Raw genomic sequence first — 22,437 nt, 5'->3', positions numbered from 1 at the left:
TAAAGAAAATACAGTAGCCAGTATGGGGGTTGAAACCATGACCTTAACGTTATTAGCACCACGCTCTGACCAACTGAGTTAAGCTTCCACAAACCTTCAAACTTTCCCTACATTTTCAACTCAAATGTTTTTGCTGTTTTGATTTGCACAAGACATTGAGTTCATAGATAGGGAAAAAAAAAATCTGTTTTGGTCTCCTCAAACTAAAATCCAAAGAGGTTTGGCAATTTTTGTCAGTTTGTCAAGTACAAGTCACACTAAAAATGCAATCCTATAGAGTTTTTTGTATGAAGAAAGTAGCATAGAGTCAATGTTGATCAATAGTTTAAAGTATCTAAAGACAAACCAGTAGCCAGTATGGGGGTTGAAACCATGACCTTAACGTTATTAGCACCACGCTCTGACCAACTGAGTTAGCCTTCCACAAACCTTCAAACTTTCCCTAAATTTTCAACTCAAATTTTTTTGGTTTTTAGATTTGCACAAGACATTGAGTTGATAGATAGGAAAAAAAATCTGTTTTGGTCTCCTCAAACTAAAATACAAAGATGTTTGGCAGTATTTGTCAGTTTGTCAAGTACGAGTCACACTAAAAATGCATTCCGATAGAGTTTTTTGCATGAAGAAAGTAACATAGAGTCAATATTGATCGATAGTTTAAACTATCTAAAGAGAAACCAGTGGCCGGTGGTTGAACCCATGACCTTGGCGTTATTAGCACCACGCTCTGACCAACAGAGCTTACCGGCCACATGCTCTTATAATTTCCTTACATTTTCAACTCAAATTATTTTGGGATTTGGATCTGAACAGGACATTGAGTTCCTAGAAAAAAAAACCTGTTTTGGTCTCCCCATACTAAGATCCAAAGAGATTTGGCAGTTTGTCAAGTACGAGTCACACTAAAAATGCATTCGTATCAAGTTTTTTGTATGAAGAAAGTAACATAGAGTCAATGTTGATCGATAGTTTAAAGTATCTAAAGAGAAACCAGTGGCCCGTATGGGGGTTGAACCCATGACCTTGGCATTATTAGCACCACGCTCTGACCAACTGAGCTAAATGTCCACATGCTCTTACAGTTTCCTTACATTTTCAACTAAAATTATTTTGGTATTTGGATTTGAACAGGACATTGAGTTCCTAGAAAAAAAAATCTGTTTTGGTCTCCCCAAACTAAGATCCAAAGAGCTTTGGCAGTTTTGGTCGGTTTGTCAAGATTGAGTGACACTAAAAATGTATTCCGACAGTGTTTTACAGAGAGAAAGTTGGATTGAATCAATTTTGTTAATCGATAGTTAAACCTCTTTAAAGAAAATACAGTGGGCAGTATGGGGGTTGAAACCATGACCTTAACGTTATTAGCACCACGCTCTGAGCAAATGAGTTAACCTTCCACAAACCTTCAAACTTTCCCTACATTTTCAACTCAAATTTTTTTAATGTTTTGATTTGCACAAGACATTGAGTTGATAGATAGGGAAAAAAAAATCTGTTTTGATCTCCTCAAACTAAAATCCAAAGAAGTTTGGCAGTTTTTGGCAGTTTGTCAAGTACGAGTCACACTAAAAATGCATTCCTATAGAGTTTTTTGTATGAAGAAAGTAGCATAGAGTCAATGTTGATCGATAATTTAAACTATCTAAAGAGAAACCAGTGGCCCATATGGGGGTTGAACCCATGACGTTGGCGTTATTAGCACCACGCTCTGACCAACTGAGCTAACCGGCCACTTGCTCTCATAATTTCCTTACATTTTCAACTCAAATTATTTTGGTATTTAGATTTGAACAGGACATTGAGTTCCTAGAAAAAAAAAATTCTGTTTTGGTCTCCCCAAACTAAGATCCAAAGATCTTTGGCAGTTTTTGTCAGTTTGTCAAGATTGAGTGACACTAAAAATGTATTCCGACAGTGTTTTACAGAGAGAAAGTTGGATTGAATCAATTTTGTTAATCGATAGTTAAACCTCTTTAAAGAAAATACAGTGGCCAGTATGGGGGTTGAAACCATGACCTTAACGTTATTAGCACCACGCTCTTACCAACTGAGTTAACCTTCCACAAACCTTCAAACTTTCCCTACATTTTCAACTAAATTCTTTTTGCTGTTTTGATTTGCACAAGACATTGAGTTGATAGATTGGAAAAAAAAAATCTGTTTTGGTCTCCTCAAACTAAAATCCAAAGAGGTTTGGCAGTTTTTGTCAGTTTGTCAAGTACGAGTCACACTAAAAATGCATTCCTATAGAGTTTTTTGTATGAAGAAAGTAGCATAGAGTCAATGTTGATTGATAGTTTAAAGTATCGAAAGAGAAACCAATGGCCCGTGCGGGGGTTGAACTCATGACCTTGGCGTTATTAGCACCACGGTCTGACCAACTGAGCTAACCGGCCAATGACTCTTACAGTTTCCTTACATTTTCAACTCAAATTATTTTGGTATTTAGATTTGAACAGGACATTGAGTTCCTAGAAAAATAAATCTTTTTTGGTCTCCCCAAACTGAGATCCAAAGAGCTTTGGCAGTTTTTGTCGGTTTGTCAAGATTGAGTGACACTAAAAATTTATTCCGACAGTGTTTTACAGACAGAAAGTTGGATTGAATCAATTTTGTTAATCGATAGTTAAACCTCTTTAAAGAAAATACAGTGGCCAGTATGGGGGTTGAAACCATGACCTTAACGTTATTAGCACCACGCTCTGACCAACTGAGTTAACCTTCCACAAACCTTCAAACTTTCCCTACATTTTCAACTCAAATTTTTTTGTAATTAGATTTGCACAAGACATTGAGTTGATAGATAGGGAAAAAAAATCTGTTTTGGTCTCCTCAAACTAAAATCCAAAGAGGTTTGGCAGTTTTTGTCAGTTTGTCAAGTACGAGTCACACTAAAAATGCATTCGTATAGAGGTTTTTTGTATGAAGAAGGTAACATAGAGTCAATATTGATCGATAGTTTAAAGTATCTAAAGAGAAACCAGTGACCCATATGGGGGTTGAAACCATGACCTTGGCGTTATTAGCACCACGCTCTGACCAACTGAGCTAACCGGCCACTTGCTCTTATAATTTCCTTACATTTTCAACTCAAATTATTTTGGTATTTAGATTTGAACAGGACATTGAGTTCCTAGAAAAAAAATCTGTTTTTGTCTAACCGAAATAAGATCCAAAGAGTTTTGGCAGTTTTTGTCAGTTTGTCAAGATTGAGTGATACTAAAATGTATTCCGACTGTGTTTTACAGACAGAAAGTTGGATTTAATCAATTTTGTTAATCGATAGTTAAACCTCTTTAAAGAAAATACAGTGGCCAGTATGGGGGTTGAAACCATGACCTTAATGTTATTAGCACCACGCTCTGACCAACTGAGTTAAGCTTCCACAAACCTTCAAACTTTCCCTACATTTTCAACTCAAATTTTTTTGGTATTTAGATTTGCACAAGACATTGAGTTCATAGATAGGAAAAAAAAAATCTGTTTTGGTGTCCTCAAACTAAAATCCAAAGAGGTTTGGCAGTTTTTGTCAGTTTGTCAAGAACGAGTCACACTAAAAATGCATTCCTATAGAGTTTTTTGTATGAAGAAAGTAGCAGAGAGTCAATGTTGATCGATAGTTTAAAGTATCTAAAGAGAACCCATGACCTTGGCGTTATTAGCACCACGCTCTGACCAACTGAGCTAACCGGCCACATGTTCTTACAATTTCCTTACATTTTCAACTCAAATTATTTTGGTATTTGGATTTGAACAGGACATTGAGTTCCTAGAAAAAAAAATCAGTTTTGGTCTCCCCAAACTAAGATCCAAAGAGCTTTGGCAGTTTTTGTCAGTTTGTCAAGATTGAGTGACACTAAAAATGTATTCCGACAGTGTTTTACAGAGAGAAAGTTGGATTGAATCAATTTTGTTAATCGATAGTTAAACCTCTTTAAAGAAAATACAGTGGCCAGTATGGGGGTTGAAACCATGACCTTAACGTAATTAGCACCACGCTCTGACCAAATGAGGGGCCCTTCCACAAACCTTCAAACTGTCTCTACATTTTCAGCTCAAATTTTTTTGGTATTTAGATTTGCACAAGACATTGAGTTCATAGATAGGAAAAAAAAAATCCGTTTTGGTCTCCTCAAACTAAAATCCAAAGAGGTTTGGCAGCTTTTGTCAGTTTGTTAAGTACGAGTCACACTAAAAATGCATTCCTATAGAGTTTTTTGTATGAAGAAAGTAGCATAGAGTCAATGTTGATCGATAGTTTAAAGTATCTAAAGAGAAACCAGTGGCCCGTTAGGGGTGTGAACCCATGACCTTAGTGTTACGAGCACCACGCTCTCACCAATTGAGCTAACCGGCCACATGCTTTTATAATTTCCTTACATTTTCAACTCAAATTATTTTGGTAGTTAGATTTGAACGGGACATTGAGTTCTGAGGAAAAATACATTCTTTTTTCGGTCTACTCAAACTACATCCAAAGGGCGTTTGCTATTTTCGTCTGTTTTTCAAGTACTTGTCGCACTAAAAATCCATTCCTGCAGTGTTTTATATGACGTAGCATTGAGTCATTGTTGATCAATAGTTAAACCTATTTAAAGGGAAACCAGTTGCCCGTAGGCTGGTTGAACCCATGACCTTTGCGTTATTAGCACCACGCTCTGACCAACTTAGCTAACCAGCCACAAACACTTTGAATTTCCTTACATTTTTAACCAAAATTATTTTGGAAAAAATATATTTTTTGGTCTATTCAAACCAAGATCCAAAGTGCTTTTGCAGTTTTTGTCCATTTGTCAAGTACGAGTCATACAAAAATTGCATTACTCCAGTGTTTTATACGAAGAAAGTTACATTGAGTCATTGTTGATCGACAGTTTAAACCAGGGGTGCCCATTACGTCGATGGCGAGCTACCGGTCGACCGTAGGCGGTGTGACAATCTCTCGCCAGCCAGGTTTTAAAAAAAATCTTCACCAAGATGTCACTTGATTGACATTCACGGCACCCGAGGAGCTTGTGAGATGACGCTGGCTGCTGCGAGATCGTTATTATGAAAAAATGACCGAGAGGAAGGCGAGAAACACTTTTTATTTCAACAGACTCTCGCGCCGTACCTGCCGCGAAAAGCCTAAAGACCGACTGCCCATTTTCTATCTTCACAATAAAAGCCCTGCTTTATGCTGCCTGCGCTAACAAAATAAAGAGTCTGGGAAAGATGGCGTGCACAAGCGATCGATCGGAAAGCTGGCGTGCACAAGCTCTTGTGCACGCCAGCTTTCCGAGACTCTTTATTTTGTTAGCGCAGGCAGCATAAAGCAGGGCTTTTATTGTGAAGATAGGAAATGTGCAGTCGGTCTTTAGGCTTTTGAAGGCAGGTACGGCGCGAAAGTCTGTTGAAATAAAAAGTGTTTCTCGCCTTCCTCTCGGTCATTTTTTCATAATAATGATCTTGCAGCAGCCAGCGTCATCTCACAAGACCCTCGGGTGCCGTGAATGTCAATCAAGCAAGCTACGGAATTTGCCGCCAATGTTTTTCTTGTAGAGTGTATGGAAGCTGGATAATTAAGATGCCAAAAACCAACCACTTTCATGTGGCATTGTACAGAAAGGAGGACGTTTTCTCTCCTCCATTCAAAAATGTGGGCGTTATCATATACTGTCTGATTCCACTCAATGCAAGTCATCAGAATCAGGTAATACACCAACTTATATTCTTGTCTTCATGAAAGAAAGACATTTATATGTGTTACACATGCTTGTATAATCATTAAACACTTTTAACTTGTTAGCAAGAACGTCTCTTTCATAAATAAATAAATATAAGTAATATATATGAATGAGGTAGATCCCCTCCATTTGGTCAATTGAAAAGTAGCTCGCCTGCAGAAAAAGTGTGGGCATCCCTGGTTTAAACTATCTAAAGTGAAACCAGTGGCCCGTATAGGGATTGAACCCATGACCTTGGCATTATTAGCACCATGCTCTGACCAACTGAGCTAACCGGCCAAATGCCGTTTACATTTCCTTGCATTTTCAACTCAAATTATTTTGGTATTCAAATTTGAAAAGGAAATTGAGTTCTTAGGTGAATATATTCTGTTTTGGTCTACTCAAACTAAGATCCAAAGTGCTTTTGCAGTTTTTGTCCATTTGTCAAGTACGAGTCATACAAAAAATCCATTATTCCAGTGTTTTATATGAAGAAATTTCCTTATATTTTCAACTCAAATTATTTTGTTATTTAGATTTGAACATGACTTTGAGTTCCGAGGATATTTTCTTTTTCTAGTCTACTCAGACTAAATCTAAAGGGCTTTTGCAATTTTGTCAGTTTTTCAAGTATGTGTTACACAAAAAACGCATTGTTGATCGATAGTTTAACCTATCTGAAGTGAAACCAGTGGCCTGTACAGGGGTTCAACCCATAAACTTGGCTTTATTTACTCCACGCTCTGACCAACTGAGCTAACCTGCCATATCATCATTTAATTTCCTTACATTTTCAACTCAAATTATTTTGGTATTTAAATTTCAACATGACTTTGAGTTCCTAGGGGGAAAAAAATCTATTTTGGTCTACTCAAACTAAGATCCAAAGTGCTTTTGTAGTTTTTGTCCATTTGTCAAGTATGAGTCATACAAAAAATCCAGTACTCCAGTGTTTTATATGAAGAAAGTAGCATTGAGTCAATGTTGATCGATAGTTTACACTATCTAAAGAGATAACAGTGGCCTGTACAGGGGTTGAACCCATGTCCTTGGCGTTGCTAGCACCACGCTCTGACCAACTGAGCTAACCAGCCACATGATTATTTAGTTTCCTTACATTTTTAACTCAAATCATTTTGGTATTTAGATTTGAACATGACATTGAGTTCCGAGGAAAAATGTATTCTTTTTTTGGTCTACTCAAACTAAGATCTAAAGGGTTTTTCAAGTACGTGTCACACTAAAAATGCATTCCAACAGATTTTTATATGAAGAAAGTAGTATTTAGTCAATGTTGATCGATAGTTTAACCTATCTATAGAGAAACCAGTAGCCCGTACGGGAGTTGAACCCATGACCTTGGCGTTATTAGCACCACACTATGACCAACTGAGATAACCAGCCACAAACTTAAAATGTGCTTACATTTGCAACTCAAATTATTTTGGTATTTAAATGTGAAAAGGAAATTGAGTTCTTTGGTGAACATACAGTATTCTGTTTTGGTCTACTCAAACTAAGATCCAAAGTGCTTTTGCAGTTTTTGTCCATTTGTTATGTGCGAGAAATACAAAAAATTCATAACTAGAGTGCTTTATATGAAGGAAGTCTCATTGAGTCATTGTTGATCGATAGTTTAACCTATCTAAAGAGAAACCAGTGGCCCGTACGGGGGTTGAACCCATGACCTTGGCGTTATTAGCGCCATGCTCTGACCAAGTGAGCTAACCGGCCACAATCTCTTTAAATTTCATTACATTTTCAACCCAAATTATTTCAGTATTTAAATTTGAACAGGACATTGAATTACTAGAAACAAAATCTCCCCAAACTAAGATCCAAAGAACTTTGGCAGTTTTTGTCAGTTTGTCAAGATTGAGTGACACTAAAAATGTATTCCGACAGTCTTTTACAGACAGAAAGTTGGATTGAATCAATTTTGTTAATCGATAGTTAAACCTCTTTAAAGAAAATACAGTGGCCTGTAGGGCAGGGCGATATATCGATATATACGATATATCGCGGGTTTATCTCTGTGCGATATAGAAAATGACTATATCGTAGTCTTCGAGTATACGTTCTCACGCAGTTGCTTTTTGCTGCGGGCATTCAGGCTCTTATCACTCTTTCCTGTCTCTCCTCACGGACAACCAGGCGCATATTCTTACATACATCACATACTGTCCCGTCATACGTCACATACGTGTCCGCCCTCGCAGAGCGGTGAGGTAGCATACTGGGCTACCTTAGCTGCTAACGTAGCCGTACTAGAGAAAGAAAGTGCGGATCTGGTAACAAATGAAGGAAGACTTAATTCTCAATAAAAACAGCAGGGTTTCCATCGTCTGGCGGTGGTTCGGCTTTAAGTGGGAATATGTCGAACAGACAACCGTAATTTGTCAAGAGTGGGGGGAAAAAGCATTGCTATAAAAAGTAACTTTACTGCTAATATGTAGAATCATTTGAAAAGTCACTCGCTAGAGAATGAAGAGAATTTCATAACCTTAGTAACATACAACATAGTGAAGAACGAATACTATTTGATTTCCTATTATGCAGCTCAGTTTTATATGACACTTAAAATGTCTCTGACAATCTTGCACTTTAAGTTTTGGAAATGACTTGAATGTTTGTGCCATTGCTTAATAACTTTAATAAATACACTTTTGGTCAATTGACTTAGTTGTGATTTCCCTCTCTGCATGAAAGTTAAAAAGTAGTATATATGAATGCAGTATGAAGAAGAATGTTTTAATGTATACACAGATTTATCATACTGCTGTGATTATACATATCAAGTGTTCATTCAAGGATAGGGCAAAATATCCTAATATATATCGTATATTTCGTATATTATAAACTTATCACTTTCCTCGGGCACTGTTCCCCTAGCATTCAAAAAAGCAGTTATTCATCCTCTTCTTAAAAGACCTAACCTCGATCCTGACCTCATGGTAAACTACCGACCGGTGTCTCACCTTCCCTTTATTTCAAAAATCCTCGAAAAAATTGTTGCGGAGCAGTTAAATGATCACTTAGCGTCTAACAATCTATGTGAAACCTTTCAATCCGGTTTCAGGGCAAATCACTCTACGGAGACAGCCCTCGCAAAAATGACTAATGAGCTATTGCTAACGATGGATTCTGATGCGTCATCTATGTTGCTGCTCCTCGATCTTAGCGCTGCTTTCGATACCGTCGATCATAATATTTTATTAGAACGTATCAAAACACGAATTGGTATGTCAGACTTAGCCCTGTCTTGGTTTAACTCTTATCTTACTGATAGGATGCAGTGCGTCTCCCATAACAATGTGACCTCGGACTACGTTAAGGTAACGTGTGGAGTTCCTCAGGGTTCGGTCCTTGGCCCTGCACTCTTCAGCATCTACATGCTGCCGCTAGGTGACATCATACGCAAATACGGTGTTAGCTTTCACTGTTATGCTGATGACACCCAACTCTACATGCCCCTAAGGCTGACCAACACGCCGGATTGTAGTCAGCTGGAGGCGTGTCTTAATGAAATTAAACAATGGATGTCCGCTAACTTTTTGCAACTCAACGCCAAAAAAACGGAAATGCTGATTATCGGTCCTGCTAGACACCGACCTCTATTTAATGATACAACTCTAACATTTGACAACCAAACAATTAAACAAGGCGACACGGTAAAGAATCTGGGTGTTATCTTTGACCCAACTCTCTCCTTTGAGTCACACATTAAAAGCGTTACTAAAACGGCCTTCTTTCATCTCCGTGATATCGCTAAAATTCGCTCCATTCTGTCCACTAAAGACGCTGAGATCATTATCCATGCGTTTGTTACGTCTCGTCTCGATTACTGTAACGTATTATTTTCGGGTCTCCCCATGTCTAGCATTAAAAGATTACAGTTGGTACAAAATGCGGCTGCTAGACTTTTGACAAGAACAAGAAAGTTTGATCACATTACGCCTGTACTGGCTCACCTGCACTGGCTTCCTGTGCACTTAAGATGTGACTTTAAGGTTTTACTACTTACGTATAAAACACTACACGGTCTAGCTCCATCCTATCTTGCCGATTGTATTGTACCATATGTCCCGGCAAGAAATCTGCGTTCAAAGGACTCCGGTTTATTAGTGATTCCCAAAGCCCAAAAAAAGTCTGCGGGCTATAGAGCGTTTTCATTTCGGGCTCCAGTGCTCTGGAATGCCCTCCCGTTAAAAGTTCGAGATGCCACCTCAGTAGAAGCATTTAAGTCTCACCTTAAAACTCATTTGTATACTCTAGCCTTTAAATAGACTCCCTTTTTGGACCAGTTGATCTGCCGTTTCTTTTCTTTTTCTCCTATTTCCCACTCTCCCTTGTGGAGGGGGTCCGGTCCGATCCGGTGGCCATGTACTGCTCGCCTGTGTATCGGCTGGGGACATCTCTGCACTGCTGATCCGCCTCCGCTTGGGATGTTTTCCTGCTGGCTCCGCTGTGAACGGGACTCTCGCTGCTGTGTTGGATCCGCTTTGGACTGGACTCTTGCGACTGTGTTGGATCCATTATGGATTGAACTTTCACAGTATCATGTTAGACCCGCTCGACATCCATTGCTTTCCTCTTTTCCAAGGTTCTCATAGTCATCATTGTCACCGACGTCCCACTGGGTGTGAATTTTTCCTTGCCCTTATGTGGGCCTACCGAGGATGTCGTAGTGGTTTGTGCAGCCCTTTGAGACACTAGTGATTTAGGGCTATATAAGTAAACATTGATTGATTGATTGATTGATTGATGATATTGCGATATGTCCTAAAAATATCGCAATATTAAAAAAAGGCAATATTGTACAGCCATAGTGGCCTGTATGGGGATTAAAACCATGACCTTGGCACTATTAGCACCACGCTCTGACCAACTGAGCTAACCTGCCACAAACCTTCAAACTTTCCCTACATTTTCAACTCAAATTAATTTGGTATTTAGATTTGCACAGGACATTGAGTTCCTAGGAAAAAAAAATCTGTTTAGGTCTCCTCAAACTAAGATCCAAAGAGCTTTGGCAGTTTTTGTCAGTTTGTGAAGTACGAGTCACACTAAAAATGCATTCCTGCAGTGTTTTGTATGAGGAAAGTAGCATTGAATCAGTGTTGTTGATCTATAGTTAAACCTATCTAAGGTGAGACCAGCTGCCCGTATGGGGGTTGAACCCATGACCTTGGCGTTATTAGCACCACGCTCTGACCAACTGAGCTAACCGGCCACATGCTCTTAAAATTTCCTTACATTTTCAACCGAAATGATTTTGGTATTTAGATTTGAACAAAACATTGAGTTTCTCTGGAAAAAATATCTATTTTGGTCTACTCAAACTAAGATCCAAAGTTATTTTGCAGTTTTTGTCCATTTGCCAAGTAAGAGTCATACAAAAAATCCACTACTCCAGTGTTTTATATGAAGAAAGTAGCATTGAGTCAATGTTGATTGATAGTTAAACCTGTCTAAAGTTGAACCAGTAGGCCTTATGGGGGTTGAACCCATGACATTATTAGTACCACGCTCTGAAAAAACTGAGCAAACCACCCGCATACTTTACTGATGTTCGTATATTTTCAATTCAAATTATTTTGGTATTTATATTTGAACAAAACATTGAGTTCCTCAGAAAAAAAAAACTATTTTGGTCTACTCAAACTAAGATCCAAAGTGCTTCTGCAGTTTTTGTCCATTTGTCAAGTGCAAGTCATACAAAATCCACTACTACAGTGTTTTATATGAAGAAAGTAGCATTGAGTCAATGTTGATTGATAGTTAAACCTATCTAAAGTGAAACCAGTGGCCCTTGCGGGGGTTGAACCCATGACCTTGGCATTATTAGCACCACACTCTGACCAACTGAGCTAACCAGCCACATACTCTATACATTTCCTTACATTTTCAACCCAAACTATTTTGGTAGTTAGATTTGAACATGACATTGAGTTGGTCAACTCAAACAAAATCTAAAAGGCTTTTGCAATTTTTGTCAGTTTTTCAAGTACGAGTCACACTAAAAATGCATTCATACAGTGTTTTATATGAGGAAAGTAGCATTGAGTCAATATTGATCGATAGTTTTACCTATCTAAAAAGAAAACAGCGGCCTGTGTGGAGGTTGAACCCATGACCTTGGAGTTATTAGCACCACTGTCTGAGTAACTGAGTTAATCAGCCAGATGCAATTAAAAACTACTTACATTTTCAACCCAAATTATTTTGGTATTTAGATTTGAACAGGACATTGAGTTCCTAGAAAAACAATCTGTTTTGGTCACCTCAAACTAAGACCCAGTTTTTTTCAGTTTGTCAAGATTGAGTGACACTAAAAATGTATTCCGACAGTGTTTTACGGATAGAAAGTTGGATTGAATCAACTTTGTTAATCGATAGTTAAATCTCTTTAAAGAAAATATAGTGGCCTGTAGGGGGGTTGAAGCCATGACCTTGGCGTTGTTAGCACCACGCTCTGACCAACTGAGCTAACCGGCCACATGCCTATTAAATTACCTTACATTTTCAACCAAAATTATTTTGGTATTTAGATTCGAACAAAACATTGAGTTCCTCTAGAAAAAATATTTATTTTGGTCTACTCAAACTAAGATCCAAAGAGCTTTGGCAGTTTGTCAAGTACGAGTCACACTAAAAATGCACTCCTACAGTGTTTTATATGAAGAAAGTAGCATCGAGTCAATGTTGATCGATAGTTTATCCTATCTAAAGAGAAACCAGTGGCCCGTATGGGGGTTGAACCCATGACCTTGGCATTAGTAGCACCACGCTCTGACCAACTGAGCTAACCGTATAATCAAGGGATTTCCTTATATTTTCAACTCAAATTATTTTATTTAGATTTGAACATGACATTGAGTTCCAAGAAAAAATATATTCTTTTTTTGGTCTACTCAAACTAAATCTAAAGGGCTTTTGCAATTTTTGTCAGTTTTTCAAGTACGAGTCACACTAAAAATGCAATCCTACAGTGTTTTATATGAAGAAAGTAGCATTGAGTCAATGTTGATCGATAGTTTAACCCAGGGGTGCCCATTACGTCGATCGCGATCGACTGGTCGATCTCGGAGGGTGTGTCAGTCGATCTCAAGCCAGGCATTAAAAAATAGACAGAAAAATGAGCAATCATCAATCATACCAAGACTACACTTTCGTCAGTTGTTTGACATTCTCGGCACCCGAGGATCTTGTGAGATGACGCTGGCTGCTGCAAGCTCATATTTAAGAAAAAAATCACTAACAGGGCGGACACAGAGAAATACATTTTATTTCTAGAGACTCCGTACCTACTGTCAAAACTCTAAAGACCGACAGCACAGTTCCTGTCTTCACCATAAAAGACCTGTTTCATCCTGCCTGTGCTAACAAAATAAGAGTCTCAGAAAGCTAGCGTGCAAAAGCTAGCAAGCTACGGAGTTTGATGCCAATGTATTTCTCCCCCGCCCTCAGCGACCGCTTTCTCACTTGCTTGCCCACCCGCACTCTCACTGACGTCACTCACCTGCTGCCAGACATTAAAGGGCCACACACATATGCTACTCTCATAACAAAGTGTTTAAAAACGAGTATGCAAGTTGGACAAATGAGATGCCAAATCCAACCACTTTCATGTGGTATTGGACAGAAAGGAGGACTTTTTTTCCTCCATTTGAAAATGCGGACGTTATCAGCACCACTGTCTAATTCCAATGAATGCAAGTCATCAGAATCAAATACACCAACTTATATTCTTGTCTTCATGAAAGAAAGGAATCTATGTGTGTTAAACATGCTTGTATTATCATTAAACACCATTAACTTGTTAACAAAAATGTCTCTTTCATAAATAAATAAATAAAAATTATAAATAGGAATGAGGTAGATCTCCTCGACTTGGTCAATTGAAAAGTAGCTCGTCTCCAGAAAAAGTGTGAGCGCCCCTGGTTTAACCTATCTAAAAATAAAACAGTGGCGTGTACAGGGGTTGAACCCATGACCTTGAAGTCATTACCACCACCGTCTGACCAACTGACCCAGATGCTTTTTATAACTACTGACATTTTCAACCCAAATTATTTTGGTATTTAGATTTGAACGGGACATTGAGTTCCTAGAAAAAAAATCTGTTTTGGCAGCTTTGGCAGTTTTTGTCAGTTTATCAAGATTGAGTGACACTAAAAATGTATTCCGACAGTGTTTTACAGAGAGAAAGTTGGATTGATTGATTGATTTGTTAATCGATAGTTAAACCTCTTTAAAGAAAATACAGTGGCCTGTATGGAGGTTGAACCCATGACCTTGGCGTTAATAGCACCAAGCTCTGACCAACTGGGCTAACCGGCCACATGCCCTTTAAATTTCCTTAAGTTTTCAACTCAAATTATTTTGGTATTTAAATTTGAAAAGGAAATTGAGTTCTTAGGTGATTACATTGTGTTTTGGTCTACTCAAACTAAGATCCAAAGTGCTATTGCAGTTTTTGTCCATTTGTCAAGTGCGAGTCATACAAAAAAATCCATTACTCCAGTTTTTTGTATGAAGAAAGTCGCATTGAGTCAATGTTGATCGATAGTTTAACCTATCTAAAGAGAAACCAGTGATCCGTACGGGGGTTGAAACCATGACCTTGGCGTTATTAGCACCACACTATGACCAACTGAGATAACCAGCCACAAACTTAAAATGTGCTTACATTTGCAACTCAAATTATTTTGGTATTTAAATGTGAAAAGGAAATTGAGTTCTTTGGTAAACATACAGTATTCTGTTTTGGTCTACTCAAACTGACTAACTGAGCTTCCCATCCATCCATCCACCCATCTTCTTCCGCTTATCCGAGGTTGGGTCGCGGGGGCAACAGCCTAAGCAGGGAAACCCAGACTTCCCTCTCCCCAGCCACTTCGTCTAGCTCTTCCCGGTAGATCCCGAGGCATTCCCAGGCCAGCCGGGAGACATAGTCTTCCCAACGTGTCCTGGGTCTTCCCCGTGGCCTCCTACCAGATGGACGTGCCCTAAACACCTCTCTAGGGAGGCGTTCGGGTGGCATCCTGACCAGATGCCCGAACCACCTCATCTGGCTCCTCTCGATGTGAAGGAGCAGCGACTTTCCTTTGAGTTCCTCCCGGATGGCAGAGCTTCTCACCCTATCTCTAAGGGAGAGCCCCGCAACACGGTGGAGGAAACTCATTTCGGCCGCTTGTACCCGTGATCTTATCCTTTCGGTCATGACCCAAAGCTCATGACCATAGGTGAGGATGGGAATGTAGATCGACCGGTAAATTGAGAGCTTTTCCTTCCGGCTCAGCTCCTTCTTCACCACAACGGATCGGTACAACGTCCGCATTACTGAAGACGCCGGACCGATCCGCCTGTCGATCTCACAATCCACTCTTCCCTCACTCATGAACAAGCCTCCTAGGTACTTGAACTCCTCCACTTGGGGCAGGGTCTCCTCCCCAACCCGAAGATGGCATTCCACCCTTTTCCGGGCAAGAACCATGGACTCGGACTTGGAGGTGATGATTCTCATTCCGGTCGCTTCACACTCGGCTGCGAACCGATCCAGCGAGAGCTGAAGATCCCGGTCAGATGAAGCCATCAGGACCACATCATCTGCAAAAAGCAGAGACCTAATAATGCGGTCACCAAACCGGAACTCCTCAATGCCTTGACTGCGCCTAGAAATTCTGTCCATAAAAGTTATGAACAGAATCGGTGACAAAGAAAAGCCTTGGCGGAGTCCAACCCTCACTGGAAATGTGTTCGACTTACTGCCGGCAATGCGGACCAAGCTCTGGCACTGATCGTACAGGGAGCGGACCGCCACAGTAAGACAGTCCGATACCCCATACTCTCTGAGCACTCCCCACAGGACTTCCCGAGGGACACGGTCGAATGCCTTCTCCAAGTCCACAAAGCACATGTAGACTGGTTGGGCAAACTCCCATGCACCCTCAAGAACCCTGCCGAGAGTATAGAGCTGGTCCACAGTTCCATGACCAGGACGAAAACCACACTGTTCCTCCTGAATCCGAGGTTCGACTATCCGGCGTAGCCTCCTCTCCAGTACACCTGAATAAACCTTACCCGGAAGGCTGAGGAGTGTGATCCCACGATAGTTGGAAAACACCTTCCGGTCCCCCTTCTTAAAGAGAGGAACCACCAACCCCGGTCTGTCAATCCAGAGGTACCGCCCCCGATGTCCATGCGATGCTGCAGAGTCTTGTCAACCAAGACAGCCCCACAGCATCCAGAGCCTTATGGAACTCCAGGCAGATCTCATCAACCCCTGGGGCCTTGCCACCGAGGAGCTTTTTAACTACCTCAGCGACCTCAGCCTCAGAAATAGGAGAGTCCACCACAGATTCCCCAGGCACCGTTTCCTCATAGGAAGACGTGTTGGTGGAATTGAGGAGGTCTTCGAAGTATTCCTTCCACCTATCCACAACATCCGTAGTTGAGGTCATCAGAACACCATACACGGTGTTGATACAGCTGCAGGACTGCTTTGATACAACAGACTGGTCAGTTTTTGAAAACCCAGACTTGGAGCAGTACACAGAAGCAGTCCTGGGGTACATCAAACACTGCATAGACACTGTCACAGTGGACAAGCGCATCCGAGTCTACCCCAACAGGAAGCCCTGGATGACAAAAACAATCCAGGGCTTACTCAAAGAGAGAGACAGTGCCTTCAAAGCGCAGGACCTGGCACTCTACAGTGCTGCCAGAGCCAATCTGAAGAGAGGCATCAGAGAGGCAAAAGCCGAACATAGGAGGAAAATGGAAGCCCACCTGCAGAGCAACAACACCAAGGAGGTATGGAAAGGAATAAAAGACATGACCAACTTCAGACCCAGTAACCCTTCGGCTGATGGCGACGCCTCTCAAGCGGGGGAGTTAAACAGCTTCTTCGCCCAATTTGAGAGAAAAACACCTGCAGCCGTCACAACAGTTCCACCCAACACCCACAGCAGCTGCACCCTTATACTGGAGGAGCATGAGGTGAGACGCACGCTGAAGGCAGTGAACCCGAGGAAGGCTACGGGCCCAGATGGAGTCCCGGGACAGGTACTAAGAGACTGTGCAGACCAGCTGGCCGGAGTATTTACGAAGATCTTCACCCAGTCCCTCTCCCAGGCCGTCATCCCATCATGCCTGAAGACTTCCACAATAATCCCGGTGCCGAAGAAGAACTCTGTCAGATGTCTGAATGACTACCGTCCAGTTGCACTTACACCTATAGCTATGAAGTGCTTCGAGAAGCTGGTACGGACCCATATCACCTCAGTCCTCCCTCCCGAGCTCGACCCACACCAGTTTGCCTACAGAGCCAACAGGTCCACAGAGGACGCCATCGCCACAGCCCTACACTCCTCCCTGGGTCACCTGGAGACGGGGGGAAGCTACGTGCGGCTGCTTTTTGTGGATTATAGCTCGGCATTTAACACCATTATTCCTGATAGACTGGTGTCCAAACTGTCAGACCTGGGTCTCTCGAACTCCATCTGCATGTGGATTAAGGACTTCTTATCCAACCGCCCCCAGAGGGTGCAGTTGGGTCGCCACATGTCATCAAGCCTGCACCTCAGTACCGGCTCTCCACAAGGCTGCGTGCTGAGCCCCCTTCTCTACTCCATCTACACATACGACTGCACACCTGCCCACTCCAGCAACTCCATCATCAAATTTGCGGATGACACCACCGTAGTGGGGCTCATCTCGGAGGGAGACGAGGCTGCATATGGGGATGAGGTGGAGAAGCTGTCGGATTGGTGCAAAGTCAACAACCTGGCCCTGAACACCTCCAAGACCAAGGAGCTGGTCATAGACTTCAGGAGGAAAAAAACGGACATCCTGCCCCTGATCATCAGTGGTGACTGTGTGGAGAGGGTCTCCGACTTCCGCTCCCTGTGAGTCCACCTGGCCAACGACCTATCCTGGAGCACCAACACCACGGCTACCATCAAGAAGGCACACCAGAGACTGCACTTCCTGAGAATACTCAGGAACAACCACCTCTCACAGGAACTGCTGGTGTCCTTCTACCGGTGCTCCATTGAGAGCATCCTGACCTACTGCATCTGCGTGTGGTTCAGCAGCTGCACGGCCGCAGAGAGAACGGCGCTCCAGAGAGTCATAAAGACCGCCCAGAAGTTAATCGGATGCCCCCTCCCCTCCCTGGCTGACCTGTACAGCTCCCGCTGTCTCAGGAAAGCACAGAGCATCCTGAAAGACCCATTCCACCCCGGGCACAGCCACCTGGAACTGCTACCCTCAGGCAGACGCTACAGGGTGCTAAAAGCGAGCACCAATAGACTAAAAAATAGCTTTTACCCAAGAGCCATAGTAGCACTAAACAGGCACTGAGTGTCCATATGTCCATCATGTCCTCATGTGTAATGTTTAAATGTTTTTCTATTTTTTTGGACTACAATGTGAAATAATGTTTTATGTATGTATACATAGATACATCTGTCATCTCTATCTTTTTTTTTTTATTTATTTTTTATTTATTTATTTATTTTATTTATTTTTTTAAATTTATACTACCATATTGTATATGCACCTTAGGAGGAGCTGCTCCAATTTCGTTGTTCTTTGAACCTGTTCATTGCAATAATGACAATAAAAACTCTATTCTATTCTATTCGATAGTGCACTGCTTCCCTTTCCTGAAGCGGCGGAAGGTGGTCCAGAATCGCTTTGAAGCCGTCCGGAAGTCGTTTTCCATAGCTTCCCCGAACTCCTCCCATGTCCGAGTTTTTGCCTCCGCGACCGCTGAAGCTGCACACCGCTTGGCCTGTCGGTACCTGTCCACTGCCTCCGGAGTCCTATGAGCCAAAAGGACCCGATAGGACTCCTTCTTCAGCTTGACGGCATCCCTCACCGCTGGTGTCCACCAAGGGGTTTTAGGATTGCCGCCCCGACAGGCACCAACAACCTTGCGGCCACAGCTCCGATCAGCCGCCTCGACAATAGAGGTGCAGAACATTGTCCACTCGGACTCAATGTCCAGCACCTCCCTCGTGACATGTTCAAAGTTCTTCCGGAGGTGGGAATTGAAACTTTCTCTGACAGGAGACTCTGCCAGACGTTCCCAGCAGACCTTCACAATGCGCTTGGGCCTCCCAGGTCTGTCCGGCATCCTCCCCCACCATCGCAGCCAACTCACCACCAGGTGGTGATCGGTAAAAAGCTCCGCCCCTCTCTTCACCTGAGTGTCCAAAACAAAGGCCGCAAATCCGATGACACAACTACAAAGTCGATTATGGAACTGCGGCCTAGGGTGTCCTGGTGCCAAGTGCACATATGGACACCCTTATGTTTGAACATGGTGTTTGTTATGGACAAACTGTGACGAGCACTAAAGTCCAATAACAAAACACCACTCGGGTTCAGATCTGGGCGGCCATTCTTCCCAATCACGTCTCTCCAGGTTTCACTGTCGTTGCCAAGGTGAGCGTTGAAGTCTCCCAGTAGGACAAGGGAATCACCCGGGGGAACACTTTCCAGTACTCCCTCGAGTGTACCCAAAAAGGGTGGGTACTCTGAACTGCTGTTTGGTGCATAAGCACAAACAACAGTCAGGACCCGTCCCCCCGCCCGAAGGCGGAGGGAGGCTACCCTTTCGTCCACCGGGTTGAACTCCAACGTGCAGGCTTTGAGGCGGGGGGAAACAAGAATTGCCACCCCAGCCCGTCGCCTCTCACTGCCGGCAACGCCAGAGTGGAAGAGGGTCCAATCCCTCTCGAGAGAAGTGGTTCCAGAGCCCTTGCTGTGCGTCGAAGTGAGTCCGACTATATCCAGCCGGTACTTCTCGACTTCGCACACTAGCTTAGGCTCTGCCCCCCCAGTGAGGTGACGTTCCACGTCCCAAGAGCTAGCTTCTGTAGCCGAGGATCAGACCGCCAAGTGCCCTGCCTTCGGCTGCCGCCCAGCTCACATTGCACCCGACCTCTATGGCCCCTGCTATGGGTGGTGAGCCCATTGGAGGGGTGACCCATGTTTCCTCTTCGGGCTGTGCCCGGCCGGGCCCCATCGTGCCCCACCTCCGGGCCTGGCTCCAGAGGGGGGCCCCGGTGACCCGCGTCCGGGCGAGGGAAATCTGGGTCCATGCTTTTTCTTCTTCATAAAGGTCTTCGAGCTGCTCTTTGTCTGATCCCTCACCTAGAACCTGTTTGCCTTGGGAGACCCTACCAGGGGGCATAAAGCCCCCGGACAACATAGATCCTAGGATCATTGGGACACGCAAACTCCTCTACCACGATAGAGTGGGAGCTCAGAGAGGAGCTGAGCTAACCAGCCACATACTATTAAGATTCCTTACATTTTCAACCCAAATTATTTTGGTAATTAGACTTGAAAAGGACATTGAGTTCTTAGAAAAAAAATCTGTTTTGGTCCCCTCAAACTAATATCCAAAGAGCTTTGGCAATTTTATTCAGTTTGTCAAGATTTAGTGACACTAAAAATGTATTCCGACAGTGTTTTACAGATAGAAATTTGGATTGAATCAATTCTGTTAATCGATAGTTAAACTTCTTTAAAGACAATACAGTGCCCTGTATGGGGGTTGAACCCATAACGTTGGCGTTATTAGCACCACACTCTGACCAACTGAGATAAACAGCCAGATACTCTTTAAATTTCCTTACATTTTCAACCGAAATTATTTTGGTATTTAGATTTGAACAAAACATTGAGTTTCTCTGGAAAAAATATCTATTTTGGTCTACTCAAAGTAAGATCCAAAGAGCTTTTGCAGTTTTTGTCAGTTTGTCAGGTATGAGTCACACTAAAAATGCATTCCTACAGTGTTTTGTAAGAGGAAAGTAGCATTAAGTAAATGTTGATCGATAGTTTAAATTATTTAAAGTGAAACCAGTGGCCTGTACGGGGGTTGAACTCATGACCTTGGAGTTATTAGCACCACGCTCTGACCATTTGAGCTAACCGGCCAAAGACTCTTTAAAAATCCTTACATTTTCAACTCAAATTATTTTGGTATTTAGATTTGAACATGACATTGAGTTCTGAAGAAAAATGTATTATTTTTTTGGTCCATTCAAACTAAATCTAAAGGGCTTTTGCAATTTGTATCAGTTTTTCAAGTACGTGTCACACTAAAAATGCATTCCTACAGTGTTTTATATGAAGAAAGTAATATTGAGTCAATGTTGATAGATAGTTTAACCTATCTAAAAAGAACCAGTGGCCCGTATGGGGGTTGAACCCATGACCTCTGAGTTATTAGCACCACGCGCTGATAAACTGAGCCAACAAGGCACATACTCTTTAAATTTCCTTACATTTTCAACCGAAATTATTTTGGTATTTAGATTTGAACAAAACATTGAGTTTCTCTGGAAAAAAAAACATCAATTTTGGTCTATTTAAACTAAGATCCAAAGAGCTTTGGCAGTTTTTGTCAGTTTGTCAAGTACGAGTCACACTAAAAATACACTCCTACCGTGTTTTATATGAAGAAAGTAGCATTACGTCAATGTTGATTGATAGTTTACCTATCTATAGAGAAACCAGTGGCCCGTGTGGGGGTTGAACCCATGACCTTGGTGTTATCAGCACCACGCTCTGACCAATTGAGCTAAGTGGCCACGTGCTCTTTAAGTTACATTAAATTTCAACTCAAATTATTTTGGTATTTAAATTTGAAAAGGAAATTGAGTTCTTAGGTAATTACATTCTGTTTTGGTCTACTCAAACTAAGATCCAATGTGCTTTTGCAGTTTTTGTCCATTTGTCAAGTGCGAGTCATACAAAAAATCTATTACTATAGATAGATAGATAGATAGATAGATAGATAGATAGATAGATAGATAGATAGATAGATAGATAGATAGATAGATAGATAGATAGATAGATAGATAGATAAATAGTACTTTACTGATTCCTTCAGGTGAGTTCCTTCAGGAAAATTTAAATTCCAGCAGCAGTGTACAGAGTTGAGATCAATTTAAAAAAAGAGTAAAAAGTAAATAATGGGGGTTTAAAAGGAAACAAAATATAGAAATATTACAAAAAGAATAAAAACAATGGGAATGACAATATAACAGTAAAATAAGAATATAACAAGACAAAGTAGGCAGTAGTGACCATGTTATGAAAACGTATTGCACTGTTAATGTTTTGAATCCCCTGTCATCCTTGTACCCCCGCCCCCCGTCCCAGAGAGGAGTTGTACAGTCTAATGGCGTGTGGGACAAAGGAGTTCTTGAGTCTATTAGTCCTGCACTTGGGATGAAGCAGTCTAACATTGAACAGGCTCCTCTGGCTACTGATAACGCTATGCAGAGGGTGACTGGCATCATCCAGGATGCTTACTAGTTTGTCAACAGTCCTCTTCTCTGCCACCGTCACCAGTGAGTCCAGTTTCATACCGATTGTAGAACCGGCCCGCCTGATCAGTTTCTCAAGTCTGGAGCTGTCCTTCTTAGATGTACTGCCCCCCCAGCACACTACCATGTAGAACAGAACACTGGCAACCACAGACTGGTAGTACATCCACAGGAGTGTTCTACAAATGTTGAAGGAGTGCAGTCTCCTGAGGAAGTACAGCCTGCTCTGTCCTTTCTTGTACTGGTGGTCCGTGTTAACAGTCCAGTCCAGCTTATTGTCCACCCAAACCCCGAGGTACTTGAATGAGTCCACGGTCTGTACCTCAACTCCCTCGATCACAATAGGTTGTGACCATGGACTCGACCTTCCA

At 42.0% G+C, this 22,437-nt stretch overlaps 1 protein-coding gene and 8 non-coding genes across 9 annotated transcripts in view; all 9 read right to left on the bottom strand.

The window, feature by feature from the left end:
* The window catches only part of myo15b (myosin XVB), a 201,772-nt gene that overhangs the window by 147,481 nt on the left and 31,854 nt on the right, over positions 1-22,437 (bottom strand). The window lies entirely within an intron of this gene.
* trnai-aau (transfer RNA isoleucine (anticodon AAU)) lies at positions 1,658-1,731 on the bottom strand. Its single transcript has one exon. It is a non-coding gene; the product is annotated as a tRNA-Ile (tRNA).
* Positions 2,985-3,058, bottom strand: trnai-aau (transfer RNA isoleucine (anticodon AAU)). Its single transcript has one exon. It is a non-coding gene; the product is annotated as a tRNA-Ile (tRNA).
* On the bottom strand, positions 5,932-6,005 carry trnai-aau (transfer RNA isoleucine (anticodon AAU)). Its single transcript has one exon. It is a non-coding gene; the product is annotated as a tRNA-Ile (tRNA).
* trnaa-agc (transfer RNA alanine (anticodon AGC)) lies at positions 6,729-6,802 on the bottom strand. The gene has a single exon. It is a non-coding gene; the product is annotated as a tRNA-Ala (tRNA).
* Positions 7,369-7,442, bottom strand: trnai-aau (transfer RNA isoleucine (anticodon AAU)). The gene has a single exon. It is a non-coding gene; the product is annotated as a tRNA-Ile (tRNA).
* Positions 10,868-10,941, bottom strand: trnai-aau (transfer RNA isoleucine (anticodon AAU)). The gene has a single exon. It is a non-coding gene; the product is annotated as a tRNA-Ile (tRNA).
* On the bottom strand, positions 12,133-12,206 carry trnav-aac (transfer RNA valine (anticodon AAC)). The gene has a single exon. It is a non-coding gene; the product is annotated as a tRNA-Val (tRNA).
* Positions 13,978-14,051, bottom strand: trnan-auu (transfer RNA asparagine (anticodon AUU)). The gene has a single exon. It is a non-coding gene; the product is annotated as a tRNA-Asn (tRNA).

The sequence above is a fragment of the Nerophis ophidion genome, linkage group LG08 (assembly GCF_033978795.1).
Source record: "Nerophis ophidion isolate RoL-2023_Sa linkage group LG08, RoL_Noph_v1.0, whole genome shotgun sequence".
NCBI lineage: Eukaryota > Metazoa > Chordata > Actinopteri > Syngnathiformes > Syngnathidae > Nerophis > Nerophis ophidion.
This window is presented reverse-complemented; position numbering and strand designations above follow the sequence as displayed.